This window comes from Nyctereutes procyonoides, unplaced genomic scaffold, assembly GCF_905146905.1.
Source record: "Nyctereutes procyonoides isolate TBG_1078 unplaced genomic scaffold, NYPRO_anot_genome, whole genome shotgun sequence".
NCBI lineage: Eukaryota > Metazoa > Chordata > Mammalia > Carnivora > Canidae > Nyctereutes > Nyctereutes procyonoides.
The window spans coordinates 101,493-119,053 of NW_026575098.1; the positions used below are offsets into that span (position 1 = coordinate 101,493).

General features: G+C 40.5%; 1 pseudogene; it reads left to right on the forward strand.

Moving 5' to 3' along the window:
- Positions 1-204: 204 nt before the first annotated feature.
- LOC129514751 (growth/differentiation factor 3-like) overlaps positions 205-17,561 on the forward strand; it is a 40,792-nt pseudogene continuing 23,435 nt past the window's right edge.

Sequence of the window (17,561 nt, forward strand, 5' to 3'; positions counted from 1 at the left end):
ACATTTATAGAAAGCAGAGGTTTATTTCATCACGCTTCTAGCTTTAGCTGATGCCACTTCTTGTTTTCTTCGAGCATTTTTAAGGTGTCTTTTTCTTTTTTTTTTTTTGGCTTTTTTTTTATGGCCCTGCTTTGCTTTTCATTTGAAAGGAGAGCATCGGTAAAGTTGGAGCAATTGAGATCTAAGCAATAGGATGTCTGCAGAATGGGAGTTTCTGGGGAGAGGACCAAGGAGGAGTCTGAGGACTCTAGTGGGAAGCCTGAAGATACATACTTTCTCTCTAACAGCAAGAAAAAGCCAAGAGACCTGAAGTGGAGCTTGAGAGGGTGAGAAGTTGAGGAAGTTCAAGCTACAAGCAACCTTCTCTCCATAAATAAAAAATGGCAAGGCACCTGCTGAAAGAAGGGAGGTCAGGTGTGGGCTTGGGAATGAGTAGAAATGAAACTTTTTAACAGTGACTGTGCAGTACCACAGTATGATGTTGCTAACCTGCTAAATTTGGTTTACGTGAATTTGTGAAGATGCCAATTCGACTTTCTTTTTTCTTTTTTTTTTTTTTTAAAGAAGGATCTTGATAATTCCTCTTAAGTCTGGTGGGTTTCTGTTAAAATCCCTGAGGGTTTTGTATCAACACATACAAACAAATAATTATAAAAGTAACTATGTATCTCTCACATGTCAACATTAGTGAAAATACACAAACCACTGACTTATGTGATTAAAAGTTTTGTTACTAAAGGGAAATTAAATGAACTCAATAAAACTGTCTTACCTATGTGGTCTCTTGAGTTTTTCTTTCTGTTTCATGCTAAATTAAAATAAGACCTTGATGGGATCCCTGGGTGGCGCAGCGGTTTGGCGCCTGCCTTTGGCCCAGGGCGCGATCCTGGAGACCCGGGATCGAATCCCACGTCGGGCTCCCGGTGCATGGAGCCTGCTTCTCCCTCTGCCTATGTCTCTGCGTCTCTCTCTCTCTGTGACTATCATAAATAAATAAATAAAAATTAAAAAAGAAAAAAAATCCTCAAAAAAAAAAATAAGACCTTGAGTACCTAAGCTCAGAGAAGGAGTCGCTTTGAGTACTAGGATATTTGTCTAGAAAATGTTGTACTTGTGTAGGATTTTCTGTCACAATAAGGAAAATAGTTATGTCATTTTCATTAGATAAGTAGCATATGTTTATGGTAAGGAATTTGGGATGTTTAAAAAAAGGCAGAAAGAATAAAGTAAAACTAACCAATTACCACCCAATCCCCCCCCCAAAAAAAAACCCTGACCTTTTTTTATATTCTTTTCTTGTCTTTTATTATAGAATTATTTAAAAGGTAGAAAACTGGGATCCCTGGGTGGCGCAGCGGTTTAGCGCCTGCCTTTGGCCCAGGGCGCGATCCTGGAGACCCAGGATCGAATCCCACGTCGGGCTCCCGGTGCATGGAGCCTGCTTCTCCCTCTGCCTATGTCTCTGCCTCTCTCTCTCTCTCTGTGTGACTATCATAAATAAATAAAAATTAAAAAAAAATAAAAAAAGGTAGAAAACTAGCTCTAGTGTTCTCGTGGCTATTTGAGTTTCCAGCTCAAGGTAGGGTTCAGTTATTCTATAGCCAAGAAATTAAAATTCAAATAAGACAAACATCTTAAGTACTCCTTTATCAAAGAATTCTCCTCTTGTATTGTATTTAATGGGTTTTCGATGGGACTACTTGTGTCTCATAGGCTAACATTGCCCGGGAAGTTCCTTTCTTGGCAAAGTCCCCGAGGACAACCTGGTTTGAGGGGGTGTTTGGCCAGAAGGTGGGATGAAGCATGTCCAGGGTCATGACCTCCGGGTGTCAGAACACAGCAGCCTGTCTGCACAATTAGCGAGTGAATCGAGGGCTTCAGCTGCATTCTCCCAAATGGTTTTGTCCCTCTCCAGAAATGATCTTCCTCTTTGTGGCAAACGGTGCCCGTTGATGTGTCAGCACCATTCAAAGCCTCCCTGTGACTTCTGCATCATTAACACATTTGTGCTTTCTCTGTCGCTTTGCACCCAGGCGTCCTCCCATCTTTTTTGCCCTCAGTTTTCCCCGGGACTTATAGGAGATCTGCCCCCTTCACTCCTTCCGTGTGTCCGACTGTGTTTGGGAACTGAATTATTCTCAAGGCTGCAAATTCTTTATCAGGCAAAAGAAGAAGAAAAAAGATACTTTTGCTGACATGGTTTTAGGCTGAAATTTGCTCTCAACTGTTCTCGGTGTCTGATGTGAATAGAATACCAGGCATAAGCAACATTTAAAATTGTATATTCATTTGTAATAATGGAAAGGAAATTTCTGAAAATTACATGTCTGATAAATCTACTTTCTCATCGAACCTCATATGCAGTGAAATTTCCTATCTTGAATAACATGTTATTTATTTATTTATTTATTTATTTATTTATTTATTAAATTTTTATTTATTTATGATAGCCACAGAGAGAGAGAGAGAGAGAGAGAGAGGCAGAGACACAGGCAGAGGGAGAAGCAGGCTCCATGCACTGGGAGCCCGACGTGGGATTCGATCCCGGGTCTCCAGGATCACGCCCTGGGCCAAAGGCAGGCGCCAAACCGCTGCACCACCCAGGGATCCCGAATAACATGTTTTCTATAGGGTGACCCAGGAAGTTAATATTTGGTGGCTGGAAGAGAGAAATAACATTCACAGATACCACTGTATTTCCTCTGGCCAAGCTGAATAATTCTGTAAAAACAGAATAGTTTTGTTATCCTAGGAAAGCCCGTAGTTCTGAAAAGATCCTTCATTAAACGTAAATTAAAATGGTGGGAGGAGGTTGGGTTGGGCAAGTGACACAGTCTTTGACTCTCCAAGCATTATTTGTGCTCTGTAAGCGACAGGTAACCTCCAGGATGCTTTGGGACCATGCCATGTAATTTCCCAAATATTAAACAGCCTATTTTTATTCTGTTGGATTCAGATATACTTTTATTAGTGTATAAAGCTACAAGTGCAATTAGGCCAAGCTCTCAAGGAGTTTAAGTAGATAGAGCAAATAAATAACTAGCCAATTAAAATTTACAGGAAACAGTGTACCTTGAAGTAGAATTGGAGGGAAAGTCAATTCTTAGTATAGCAGAGAGATGGAGAGCAACAAACAAGATGTGAGCATTAAGGATTTATGTCAAATTGGTGTCGAACTGTTTTGTCATGAATTGAAAGTTTAATAATCATAATACCTGTCATCTTCCTAAACTTTTGTTGTATTGATTGTATAAGACATGTAGAAGTGGTGGTGGGAGAGACCATTACAGCCAATAAACTTGGTACATTCCCATATTCTCTCTCTTCACAATTAAATAGTATTTGCCACTTGTGGTGTTTTGCACTTTACTATTACCAAGAGTAATACGAATGGTAAAATATCCATGTTCAGGCTTGTAATTACAAACAGGCCTTGGTAAGATTATACATAACTGGTCTTGGGAGAACATCCTTGAAAAGAAGCGTGGCTGTGTAGGTGCAAAGAGTAATAATATATGAATGCAGAATAGTAAGAACTCTTCTTATAGAGCAGGCTCCAGAGTGTAACTGAGTCCTATTGCTTGTGAAGAATTGTGGTAAGACTCTCCAAAAAGGTATTAAGTCATGTTTGGCCCTTTGGAATGAAATGGGGTAGGGTAGACATCATCTAGTGGCTAAAATTGCATATTGCCTGAAGTCAGTGGTTTACCACATATGATCACATCTAGAAAGACTTTAAATGAGACTGTGAATTCATTGGTATCTTGAATGGCTGGCATCTCAGACTGCCTGATACTTTTCCCTGAACTTTTTAGTAGTCATACTAAGGGAAGACTAGCGGTGGGAGCCACTGTGCCCTCTGCCGTCTCAGACCCCTACCCAGCCCCCTGCTACATATTTATTTAATTTAATAATTAGACTTGACTCTTTACTTTGTTTTACATTTTAAAAATCACAGAATTGTCTACTTCTGTTATTTGTGGATGTCTAATTACGCCAACCTTATCATTATTAAGATACCATATATCTCTGTTGTTTTATTATTAAAAAACATATCTATGAAACATCCCAATAATACAGAGTTTAAAAAACAAAGTTTTCTGACTTTGGTGGTAATAAAGGGTAAATAAAGGTTTCAGATGGTTGTTGCTATTCTTACTGGCATTAAGAGCAGTGACTTTACTTTTCACAAGGTCATTTTGACATGGCCAGCTACAAACAGCTGTGAAAGTTTGTCCTCTTTCATGTCTATTAGGCACACTATAATAGCTTTTTGCATGACATCTCTCTTTGCCAATTATTGTGACAATTAAGTTTAATCATATATTCTAAGCACTTGGCAAGGTATTCAGCTATGCAGGGAAAAATTCAATTCTTTCCTACTGTGATTCTCTCCTTTGGGTCTTGTTTCCTACTCACACAAAACACTTCAGTTCTCCTCACCAAATGTGTGGAGGTTTTTCCTTCACCTGTGACACCGCTTGGTTGTCATACAATTTAATTCAATTCAGCTACTGTCTCTCTAGAGATAGTATCAGATTCCACAGGTTAGGGGCCAGGTCCTACTAGACTGAACCTCCCTCCAACACACTCATACATGTCAGACACCAGTTGCAAGCCCTGGTTATACCTGTACTTCTGACCAACTGCTTATAGATGAGAGGTTCTAATGACCCCTCCTTGGGTTTGACTAATTTGCTGGAATGGCTTACAGAACTCAGGAAAACACTTATGTTTACCAGTTTATTAAAGAACATGATAAATGATACAGATGAATCGTCAGATGAAGAGACACTTAGGGAAAGTCTGGGGAATTCCCAAGTGCAGGAGCTTCTGTTCCTCTGGAGCTGGGGTATTCACCAGCCTGAAAGCTCTGTGAAACCCCTACTATTGGGATTTATGGAGCTTCCTCACGTAGGTATGACCAATTATTAACTCCATTTCTAGCCCCTCTCCCTGCTCTAGAGGATGAGGGGATAGGGCTGAAATTCCAAGCTTCTGACCATGGGATGGAGTCAGACAAATATTAGAACAAGATGCTCCTTAGTATTCTTGTCACTTAGGAAATTACAAGGGTTTTAGGAGCTCTGTGTCAGGACCTAGGCATATAGAAAATATTAAATAATTGGGAACTTAAGATTATTTACATACATTGATTTGTGAGACAGATGTTATTATCTGAACTGAAAGTTTAAGACCTTGGGGCACCTGGGTGGCTCAATGGTTGAGTGTCTGCCTTTGGCTCATGTGGTGATCCTGGGGTCCTGGGATTAAGTCCTGCATCAGATTCCCCACAGGGAGCCTGCTTCTCCCTCTGCCTATGTCTCTGCCTCTCTGTGTGTGTCTTTCATGAATAAATAAATAAAATCTTTAAAAAAAGTTTAAGATCTTGAGATAAGTTTTCAAGGTCACACAACTAAAGTATGCTAGCGCTGACCTGTGATCAATGTCTATACCAAAGACCTCTTTTGTTTTACATTGTTCTTCTAGTAGACAGATCAAGAGGTCCAGAATTTCAAAGGCAATCAGGAGAAATCAATCCCAGTGTGAAAAAGATAGCCTACATTATTATTCACCCATTGGATTTTAGTTTAGGTTCAAGAGGAGATCAGAAGGGCAGCCCAGGTGGCTCAGCGGTTTAGTGCCGCTTTCAGCCCAGGGCATGATCCTACAGACCCGGGATGGATTCCCATATTGGGCTCCCTGCATGGAGCCTGCTTCTCCCTCTGCCTGTGTCTCTGTCTCTCTGTCTCTCTCTCTCTCTCTCTCTCTCTCTCTCCCCCTTCCCCTGTGTCTCTCATAAATAAATAAAATCTTAAAAAAAGAGAGAGATCAGGAAGTAATATAGAATTAGAAACTAAATCTAAAGACATCCAAGCTTCCTTGCCCTCTAGCCCTGTGTAACTTCTCAGCTTGCTATGTTAGGGAATACCACGGAGATAAAATGACACACAAACATCACTTATATAAATTATGGTAGGAATCAGATACTTATTTCTTTTATTCAAGTATTGCTCCCCTAATAATTTACAGAGTAAGTAGGATTGTTTTCCCTAAAATGTGATAGTTCTCTAAGATTCATTTATTCATTCAAATATTTCAAATAGTATCTATGGTAGTTACTGTTGGTGCCAAGGACTACCCTCATGTAGCTTATATTCTGGCAAAGGAAGTGATACATTCTATGAAGAGAAATAAAGCAAGGTAAAGGTATAGATGTCGGGATGGGAGGGTAGAGTTGCATATTCTAAATATTCTAAATTCTAAATTCTGACCTTAATAATTTGGTCAGAGAGGTTCTGTCCAACATGACTTTGAGCAGAAACTTGAATGACTTATGGAGCCCGCCATGAGACGATCTGAAGAAAGTGTCTCAGATAGAGGGAAGAGCAGATGTAAAGGTCCTAGAGTAGAAAAGCTTAGCAGATTAGAGCAGGAGATCCACAAAGTTTTTTGTAAAGAACCAGATAGTAAACATTTTAGGCTTTGTAGGCCTTCTGTTTCTGTTAACAACTTTTCCACTCTGCTATCGTGTGTTAAGGCAGCTACAGAGGGGTACCTGGGTGGCTCAGCAGTTGAGTGTCTGCTTTTGGCTCAGATCATGATCCCAGGGTACTGGGAGTCCTGCATCAGAAGCCTGCTTCTCCCTCTGCCCATGTCTCTGCCTTCTCTCTGTGTTTCTCATGAATAAGTAAACCTTTAAAAAATAAATCAGTTAAGGACCATATGTTGATAAATGGGCATAGGTTTGCTAAAATGAAACTTTATTTATAAACACAGGAAGAGGCTTGAGATCAAAGCATAAAACAAACAAACAAAAAAGGTAAATTGGGCGTCACCAAAACTAAAAGCTTTTGCTCTACAAAAGACCCAGTGAAGATGGTGAAGAGATAGGCTACAGCGAAAATATTTGCAAACCACATATTGACAAAAAAGCCCTCTCATAACTCAACAGTAGCTGTAATCAAAATAGTGTAGTATTAGCATAAAGCTAGACATATAGATCGATAAACTAGAATTGAGAGTCCTGAAATAAACTCCCATTTGCCCATATTCAACTTTTATTTTTTTATTTTTATTTTTTAAAAGATTTTATTTATTTATGCACGAGAGACATAGAGAAAGGCAGAGACACAGGCAGAGGGAGAAGCAGGCTCCATGCAGGGAGCCTGACATGGGACTCCATCCCTGGTCTCCAGGATCCCACCATGGGCTGAAGGTGGCGCCAAACCGCTGAGCCACTGGAGGTGCCCGATGTTCAACTTTTAATAAGGATGCCTGCCTGCACCATTTAGTGAGGAAAGAATAGCCTTTTCAACAAATGGTGCAGGGACAACTGGATAGCCATAAGCAAAATAGTGAAATTAGACCCTTACCTCACACCATTTACAAAAATTAACTGGAAATGGATCACAGACCTAATTGTAAGACCTAAAACTATAAAGCTTTTTAAAAATGTATTTATTTGAGAGAGGGAGAGGTGAGGGAGGAGTGGAAGGAGAGTGAGAGAGGAATTCTCAAGCAGTCTCCCTAATAAGCACAGAACCCAACACAGGGTTTGATCCCAGGACCCTGAGGTCATGACCTGAGCCGAAATCAAGAGTTGGCCACCTAACAGACTGAACCAATCAGGTGTCCCTAAAACCATAACATTTTTAGAAAAAAACATATATGTAAGTTTTGTGATCTTGCATTAGGCAATGGTTTTTTATATAAGATAACAAAATCATGAATAACAAATTAAAAAAATAGATATATTGGATATAATCAAGTTTAAACATTTGTGCTTCAAAGGACATACTATCCAGAATGGGAGATAATATTTGCAAATCACATATATGATAAGGGACTTGTATCTAGAATATATAAAGACTAATTAAAATTCAATAGTAAAAAGACAACCCAATTAATAAATGGCCAATGATATGTGTGAAAGTTTCTCAGAAGATAAACAAATGACCAATAAGTACATGAAAATATGTTCAATGGGGATCCCTGGGTGGCTCAGGAGTTTAGCGCCTGCCTTTGGCCCAGAGCATGATCCTGGAGTCTCGGGATTGAGTCCCTGGGGTCTCCCTGCGTGGAGCCTGTCTCTCCCTCTGCCTGCATCTCTGCCTCTCTCTGTGTCTCTCTCATGAATAAATAAAATCTTAAAAAAAGAAGAAAATATGTTCAATATTATTAGCCTCTAGGGAAATGCAAATCACAACTAAAGTAAGATATTATTTCACAGTTGTCAGGTTGTCTATAATTGAAAATACAGACACTGAAAAGTGTTGGCTGGGATCCCTGGGTGGCTCAGCAGTTTAGCACCTGCCTTCAGCCCAGGGTGTGATCCTGGAGTCCCAGGATCGAGTCCCACATCGGGCTCCCTGCATGGAGCCTGCTTCTCCCTCTGCCTATGTCTCTGTCTCTCCCTCTCTCTCTCTCTCTCTCTCTGTCTCTCATGAATAAATAAATAAAATATATATTTTTAAAGTGTTGGCAATGATATGAAGAAATTGAAACCCTTTATAAATAAAATGGTATGCCTGCTTTGCAAAATGGGCTAGGAGTTCCTCAAAACATTAAACATAGAATTACCATATGATCCAGAAATGCTAGTTCTAGATATATACCTAAGATAATTGAAAACATATTTACACAAAGATACATACTTGAGTGCTCATTGTAGCATTATTCATGAGAGTGGAAACAATCCAGTTGTCCATCAACTGATAACTGGATAAATAAAATGTGATATATCCATATAGTGGAATATTATTTAACAATAAAAGGAAACAGTGCTGATAGATGCTACAATATGGATGGACCTTGAAAAACATTGTACTGAGTATTTGCAGCCAGTGGCAAAGTCCACATTATATATAATTCCATTTATATGAAATGTCTAGAATAGGTGAATCTATGAAGGCAAAATGTAGGGGAATTTAGGGGAAATTGACCTCAAATAGGTATGGAGTTTCTTTTTGATTGATGGAAATGTTCCAGAATTGATTGTGGTGGTGGTTGCACAATTCTGAATATACTAGAAACCACTGAGTTGTATACTTTAATGGTGAATTGTATAGTATGTGAGTTTTACCTCAATAAAACTGTTATCTAAAAAACCTCAACAGTTTTTTAAAGAATGGGCAAAAGAGGTACCTGGCTGGTTCAGTCTATAGAGCATGCAACTCTTGATGGGGTCATGAGTTTGAGCCCCATGTGGGACCTAGAGATTACTTAAAAAAAAATAAGGTATGGATGGATCTTGAGGGAATTTTTCTGAGTGAAAAAAGGCAATTTCAAAAGGTTACATATAATATAATCTTGTTATGGACTGAACGTTTGTACACCACCCCTCCCCCCAACTCATGTTGAAATCTAATCCCCAGTGTGATGGTACTTGGAGGTGTGTAAAAGGCTATTAGGTTATAAGGGTGGAGGCTTCATAAATCTGATTAGTGCCTTTATAAGAAGCCAGAGAGCTATCTTGTGTACTTTCTTTCTGCCATGTGAGGATACAATGAGAATGTGGCGATGTGTAAACCAGGAAGAAGACTTTCACCAGAACCCGACCATGCTGGCACCCTAATCTTGGACTTCCAGCATTCAGAATTGAGAAACTATTGTTTGAGGCACCAGTCTGTAGTACTCTATTGTAGCAGCCCAAACCAAAATAAGTCCCATTTACACAACATTTTTTAAATGACAAAAATATAGAGATGAAGAACAGATTAATGGTTGCTACTGGTTGGGATGGAGAGAAGATTACTGGCTATAGAGTGAGTAGATTTATCAGTATCAAGTCCCTGCTTGTAATATTGGACTATGTTGTAAGATGTTGTCATTAGGGGGACCTGAGTAAAGAGTATATGGGATCTGTGTATTGTTTCCTACAACTAGATGTGAATCTATAATTACCTCAAAAAGTTAAGAAAATGGACGTCTGGGTGTCTCAGCAGTTGACCGTCTGCCTTCAGTTCAGGGCGTGATCCTGGGGTCTGGGATGGAGTCCCATGTTGGGCTCCTTGCAAGGAGCCTGCTTCTCCCTCTACCTGTGTCTCTGTGTCTCTCTGTGTGTCTTATGAGTAAATAAATAAAATCTTTTAAAAAAAGTTAAGAAAACAAATTGCAAAAACAACAGAGAGCAGATGGTAGGCTGTATTATAATGGCCCACAGACCATTATAAGAATAGTAAGGAGAGAGTATAGTTACATGAAGGAGAAGAGTAAGAAATGACAGTGGGGAGACACCCCAGGGCCAGATCACTGAAGGCCTAGCAGACTATGGTGAGATGTTTGATTTTTTTGTTTGTTTTTTAAATATGATATAAGGCCACTGGAAGGGTTTTGACCAGGGAAGAAATAAGAGCAGATTTATGTTTCTGAGAGGTCACTAAACATGTTGGTTGGAGAATAAGCTGTATGAGGGTGAATATAGAAGCAGATATATCAGTTATTGGCATATTGGTAGAGATCATGTTGACTTGGGCAACAGTGGTCATAATGGGTAGTAAATGCAGTCAGGTTCAGCAGGCAAGACTTGGCTAATGAATCGGGCAGAGGGTATGAATGTAATACTGAGCTCAATACTAGTTCCTTTGTTTTTATTTTATTTTTTTAATAATTTTTTCTTTTTTTAAGATTTTTATTTATCCATTCATAGAGAGAGAGAGAGGCAGAGACACAGGCAGAGGGAGAAGCAGGCATCATACAGAGAGCCCGACGTGGGACTGGATCCAGGGTCTCCAGGATCATGTCCTGGGCTGCAGGCAGTGCTACCGGGACTGCCCAGTTCCTTTGTTTTTAGGTTAACCAATTGAGGTAGGAAAGTTGGAGGAAGCACAAGTTAGTGGAGGAGTGAGCAGGAGCCTGAAGCACTCCTGGGTTTGAGATTCCCATTAATCCTCCTTGTGGAGACATTTGGTTTTGTAGCTTAGGGACCAAGTCCAAACTGGAGACTGAGATTGGATATAAATGGTATTTAAAGCCATGGGTCTAGAGGTGACAAGCCAGGGAGTTTTGAGGATTGAACACTGAGGACAGTCCAGCATTTAGAAATGGTGAGGGGGACGCCTGGGTGGCTCAGTGGTTGAGCATCTGCCTTCAGCTCAGAGTGTGATCCTGGGGTCCAGGATCGAGTCCCACATTGGGCTCCTTACAGTGAGTCTGCTTCTCCCTCTGCCTATGTCTCTGCCTCTCTCTGTGTGTGTCTCTCATTAATAAATAAATAAAAATCTTAAAAGAAATGATGAGAAAAGGCAGCAACTAGAGACCAGGACAGGCTGGTGTATCAAAAGCCAAGGAAGAAACTTACTTTGCTCTGAACAAGGAGGGAGTGATCAGTTTTGTCAGAGGCTTTTGAGTGCTTGACTAAGAAAGAGAATTAGCTATTGGATTTGATAAGATGGAATTTGTTGATGACCTTGACAAAGTAGTTCCATTAGAGCAGGAGGGATAAAAAGCCTACTGGAGGAGGCTTAATAGAGAGTGACATAAGGAATTGGAGAAATTTTACATTAAAGGGAGCCCAGATGTGCGGTGCTCATCTTGAGAGGGACTTCCTTCCTTCCTCAGAGAAAGAAGAATTATGTCTTTTTTATAAAGGAAAATCAGTGTTTTAAGAATTTTTTATGGAGAGGGTCCCTGGGTGGCTCAGCAGTTTATCGCCTGCCTTTGGCACAGGGCATGATCCTGGAGTACCGGGATCGAGTCCCGTATCAGGCTCCCGGCATGGAGCCTGCTTCTCCCTCCTCCTGTGTCTCTGCCTCTCTCTCTCTCTCTCTCTCTCTCTCTGTCTATCATAAATAAATAAATAAATAAATAAATAAATAAATAAATAAATAAATATTTTTTATGGAAAAAAATTAGAATTAGCCAGCTGGACTCAGTTCAGATGATCCCAGTTTTGTTGGCAATATCCAAAGCATCATATTTAGGAGCCAGTTGAACATGTATGTTCTCTCCATCAGGTCTGATCAGGGTTTGGATATGTCAATGTCACAGAGCTTCCTCAGAGCCTGTTTGATCTGGTGCTTGTTGGTCTTGTCATCCACAATGAATACAAGAATGTTGTCAGGGCACCTGGGTGGCTCTGCCTTTGTCTCAGGTCATGATCCTGACCTGATCTCAGGGTACTGGGATGGAGCCCTGCATTGGGCTCCCTGATCATCGGAGAGTTTGCTTCTCCCTCCCCCTCCACCCCTTCTCTGTGCTCTCATTCTCTTTCTCTCAAATAAATAAACTTTTTCTAAAGATTTTATTTATTTATTCATGAGAGACAGAGAGAGAGAGAGAGAGAGAGAGAGAGAGAGAGAGGCAGAGACACAGGCAGAGGGAGAAGCACGCTCCATGCAAGGAGCTAGACGGGACTCAATCCCGGGTCTCCAGGATCACACCCTGGGCTGAAGGCACTAAACCGCTGAGACACCTGGGCTGCCCAATAAAAATCTTAAAAAAAATGTTGTCATCTTCTTTCTTCTTCATGTCTGAGTCAATGGTCAGGGGAAACTGATGATGGCTTAGTAGTCAAGTTTGTTTATCCTGGAGGTGCTCTTCTGAGAATCTTTGGGCTGCCTTTGGAAGCCATAGTATATGGACACCTTTTAGCACTGATTTTTTGGCCTTTAAAACCTTTGTTTTTAGCTTTAGCTTTGGGAGGTCAGTGGCTTCCTTTTCACTTTCAGGATCATCTTCATAAAAAGGTGAGAATTTTTTAAATGAATATCTTACCACCAATCTCCCTGCTTGAGAAATAGAATCTTATAGGTTGTGTAAGATTCTCCTCTCTTACCATACCTGAGGTCTTCACTTTTCTGAATTCTGTCTTTAAGGAAAAGTCTTGTTAAGAAATATTATGGCATGAATATAGTAGAAAGGGAAAATTTGGTGATACAAGATAAATACTTTGAGATCAGAATTCTTGAGTAAAGGGCATCTGGGTGGCTCAGTCAGTTAGGCATTTGCCTTCAGCTTGGGTCATGCTTCAGCCTGCATTGGGCTCCATACTCAGCGGAGGTCTGCTTCTCCCTCTGCCTTCGACACTTCCTCGTGCTCTCGCTTGCATGTGCATGCACACGCACTCACTCTCTTTCTCTCTCTCTCTCATGAATAAATTAAAAATCTTAAAAAAATTTTAAGTAAGAGAAGAAGGAAAGGGATCCAGTTCTCTAGTGGAGGGGCTGACCTTAACAGATGGGAACAGGGCACACATCGATTTTAACAGGAGGGAGGCTGAATGTGTAGATGTTAATTCAGTCAAACTAGTAGATTTGGTAATGCAGTAAGAAGATGAGGAATTTCTCTTCTCTAGGTTCTCAATGAAATTAGAAACGAGATTATCATTTGAGAGTGAAAAAGGAAGAGGAGATCTTAGAAATTGCAAGAGCAAGGAAAAGATGTGAAATTGGTTTTTTGGAGAATAGAGAGCTAATTGGTTTTGGAAAATAAAGCTTTGCAGAGCTGTGTTGAGTGCCCACTTGAGATTATCATCCAAATTTAATGTGAGACCAGTTAGCACAGTTGTAGATTTTCTCCCATCTATGTTTGCTTAGTGAGTGCAAACAAACAGAGTAAATAGAATGGGAATAAACCAAGGTTTGGGACTTTCCAAAGAATACAACAGGAGGGGAAGAAGTGCCAAGGAATTGCAAGTTTGTGCAAAGGAGTGTGTAGAGTGATGAAATAATTTAAGTTGGGTGATGCGGGAAGTAAAAATAGAAGAAGAGTGATCAGCACTGAAAACTTGTTATGGTTGATGGCTTAGACATCGTGTATCTATTAAGAAATTGTTGTAGAGGAGGCGATGGTCAATGTGAGATGCAAGAAATGGAGGTTTTGGAAGGAATGCATTTATTATTAATGACCTGGACTGGGGTGTCACCATGGGAGTAAGTGAAGTGGGCTGGAAAACAAGATGACTGGAAATGAGTGGACAGGGAACTGAGAGGCCAGCACATTGTATCCAAGGATGACAAAGTCACCAGGAATGATGATAGTAGGAGTGGTGTAACCAAGAGAATGAATCAGGTTTTAAAATTTCCAAGGAAAGAGAAGTAACTCAGGATATCAGCAGATGATTACAGTATCCTGATGGCGTGTACCTCAAAGGATCTGAGTTTTTGAGAAATAGTTTGGAATATGCAATGTGGAGCTCCATAAGAATTATAAGTGAAATGTGGAATCAGTCTGTAGTACTTTAACAGGAGTGAGATGCTCTAACTTGGAAGTTCAGAAGGGGGATCATGGAAAAAGTGGCATTTATGCCAAACTTTGAAAGGTGAGAGAATTTGGGGAGAAATTTTTGGAAAGATATTTCCAGTTAGAGAAAATGCTATTACGAAAGAAGAGGGATTAGATGCTGTCTTTGCCGCCCACAACTTGGTGCTTTTGCGGATCCGCCTGATGAAGCCCTGTTGCTAGGTTGTGAATAGCACCCTGGTGTTGCCAGGTCTCTTTAATAGTAGGCCACTAGGTGGCACCGTCCCCTAGTGCTGCGGTTTGTAAGGCCTGGAAATAAAAATTTAGCACTAGGGGCAGCCCGGGTGGCGCAGCAGTTTAGCGCCGCCTGCAGCCGGAGGTGTGATCCTGGAGACCTGGGATCGAGTCCCACATCGGGCTCCCTGCATGGAGCCTGCTTCTCCCTCTGCCTGTGTCTCTGCGCCTCTCTCTCTCTCTCTTTGTGTGTCTCAGTAAATAAATAAAATCTTAAAAAAAAGAAAATCTAGCACAAGAATAAATGAGGTGGGGCAAGTAATGTGTGGGATTGGTGTATTTAGGAAGGCTTGGAAGTGTTCTCATGGTCCTAGCAATGAAGTGGCAAAGCCCTCAAGAGAACACTTAGGCAAACGACAGGAAGAAGATGAAAGGAAGTGGTCTCAAGATAAGAGTCTGATGTGTAAGAAGTAAAGGCCATGCTTTCTTACCCCTTACACAGAAATAAGCTCAATGCATTAAAGATCTAAATGTTAGACTTGCAGCCAGAAAACTCCTGGAGGACAACATAGGCAGTAATCTCTTTGACATCAGCCTGTTGAATGGGAAAATATATTTGCAAATGAAGATGGTATATATATTATATGTGTATAATATATATAATGAAATATTAGCCATAGAAAAGAATAAAATCTTGCCATTTGTGACAACATGGATGGAACCAGAGGGTATTATACCAAGTGAAATAAGTCAGAGAAAGACAAATACCATAATGATTTCACTTATATGTGGAATCTAACACACAAATGAACAGACACACAAACCAAAGAAAGGCAGAATGGATCCATAAATAAAGAAATCCCACTTTTGGTTGCCAAAGGGAAGAGAGTATAAGGATGGGAAAAATGGATGAAGGAGAGTAGGAGGTATAGGCTTCCAGGTGTGGAATGAATAAGTCACGGGGATGAAAGGCACAGCATAGGGAATATAGTTAATGATATTATAATAGGTTGTATGGTGACAGGTGGTAACTACACTTACTGTGGTGAGCATAGCCTGCCATACAGACTTGTGGAATCACTATGTTATACACCTAAAACTAATGCAACATTGTATGTCATCTAAAAAGAAAGAAGTAAAAGCCAAAAAAAGGAAGCACAGAGAAAGGAAGAGACTTGCAAACCTGCAGTAATACAGTGGGAAGTGGGCACCAGAGCAATACTAAAGAAAGGCAAAAGCAGTGATCCTCTCCTTTCTTTTTTTTTAACTTGTTTACTCACAATTTTGAATAATTATGAAAAACTCTGTACCCTCCTCACACATTTTTAAATTAACATTTAAATTTTTTTTTAATTTTAAGATTTTATTTATTCATGAGAGACAGAGAAAGAGAGAGAAAAGGCAGAGACACAGGCAAAGGGAGGAGCAGACTCCACGCAGGGAGCCTGATGCAGGACTCAGTCCTGAAACCCCGGGATCATGCGCTGGGTCAAAGGCAGGCGCTAAACCGCTGAGCCACCCTAGCGTCCCAGAATAAAAATTTTTAATGTATAAATAGCTTCTAGGGATTAATTTTCTGCAATCTAGTATGTTAAATATGTGCTTTGAGGGCTATTGCTAGACTTTCCAGTGCCTTTGTGCACATTTGGAAAAGATAGCCATCTGGGAAAAAAGCAGAATGGACAGATTTTCTAGGGATGGTGCTCTTGTGCAAAGAAAAGATCCCTCTCCCTTTAGCAGAAGAGCAGGGCCTGGCCAGTGGACTCCAGACTATATTTCAGCTCTACTTACCCAAAGAAGCTGCACATTCATGTTTCAGACTCCATTCCCTCCCTCAACTGCATAGCCATGCACACAGGCCTTTTAAATTTGTGTGTGTGTAAACCTTTGGATAGAGACATAGTTCCTTGAGTTTGTAGAAATACAAACTAAATGGCAAACAAGTAAGCCCACTCATATTTTCTGTCAGAAAAAGTTTTTAAGTTTTTTATTTCAAATAAAAATTTTAATTTATATCCCTGTATCAACCATCATCCTTCTTAATTATTTTTTTAAAAAAGATCTTATTTGAGAGAGAGAGAGCAGAGGGAGGGGCAGAGAAAGAGGGAGATGCATGCTTCCCACTTAGCAGGGAGCCTGCCACAGGGCTGGATCTCAGGGCTGCACCTCAGGACCCCCATCATGACCTGAGCTGAAGGCAGACACTTAACCAGCTGAGCCACCCAGGTGGCCCTTCCTTCTTAATTCTAAGACAGACAAGGGCTATGGAACTTTGCATAGGATTTCCTTACCTTTTGATGCTTCTAAAACTATCACATTAAGATTCCCTTGGAAGGCTTGTTAATACAGATTTCTTGGTCCTACCCTGCAGGTGTTCTGACTCTGCAGGTCTAGGGTGGAGCTGAAAATTTGCTCATCTATCGAGCTCCCAGGAGATGCTGATATTGTCCATCCATGGCTGATCACACTTTGAATAACACTGGATGAAATAAGGCATTGTCTGCTTTAATATTTCCCTTCAGTGCCATAATGAATGCCATAGCTCTGTCCCTCAGGAGCTGTGCACTCTCCGTTTTTGCCTATTGCACCACAGTAAAAATTTAAGATGAGTTAGAGATATGCTTTTCTTTTGCAAAGCAGGAGAAAGCAGTGAAAAGTGGGAAAGGAAAAAAGAGAAAACCAGGCACATTCTTAAGAAAAGCTGTTTTATGAATGGAAACACGTGAAGGTTTTGAAATGTTCTTTCTAGTATGACCTGCAACTGGCCTGGCCAGATCTACTGCTAAGAATGCATTGGTGGGCATTGTGACCTTTCCCCACACTTCCCTTAATCATCTTTGAAAATAGCATGGAACATTGTCAAAGCTGGTGGCCTCCAATCGTGGGAGTCCCATTCAAGCAAAAAACTGTGGGACATGTGAAAAGGAAATATATTTTTCGTATGAATCACCTTGAAGGTGAAGATCTAGAAAATTATTTCATTAAAAGTGGGTTGGAGGGGAAGGAACGGATGAGTAGGTGGAGCATAGAGGATTTTTTTTTCTTTTTTAATTTTTATTTATTTATTTATGACAGAGAGAGAGAGAGATGCAGAGACATAGGCAGAGGGAGAAGCAGGCTCCATGCACCGGGAGCCCGACGTG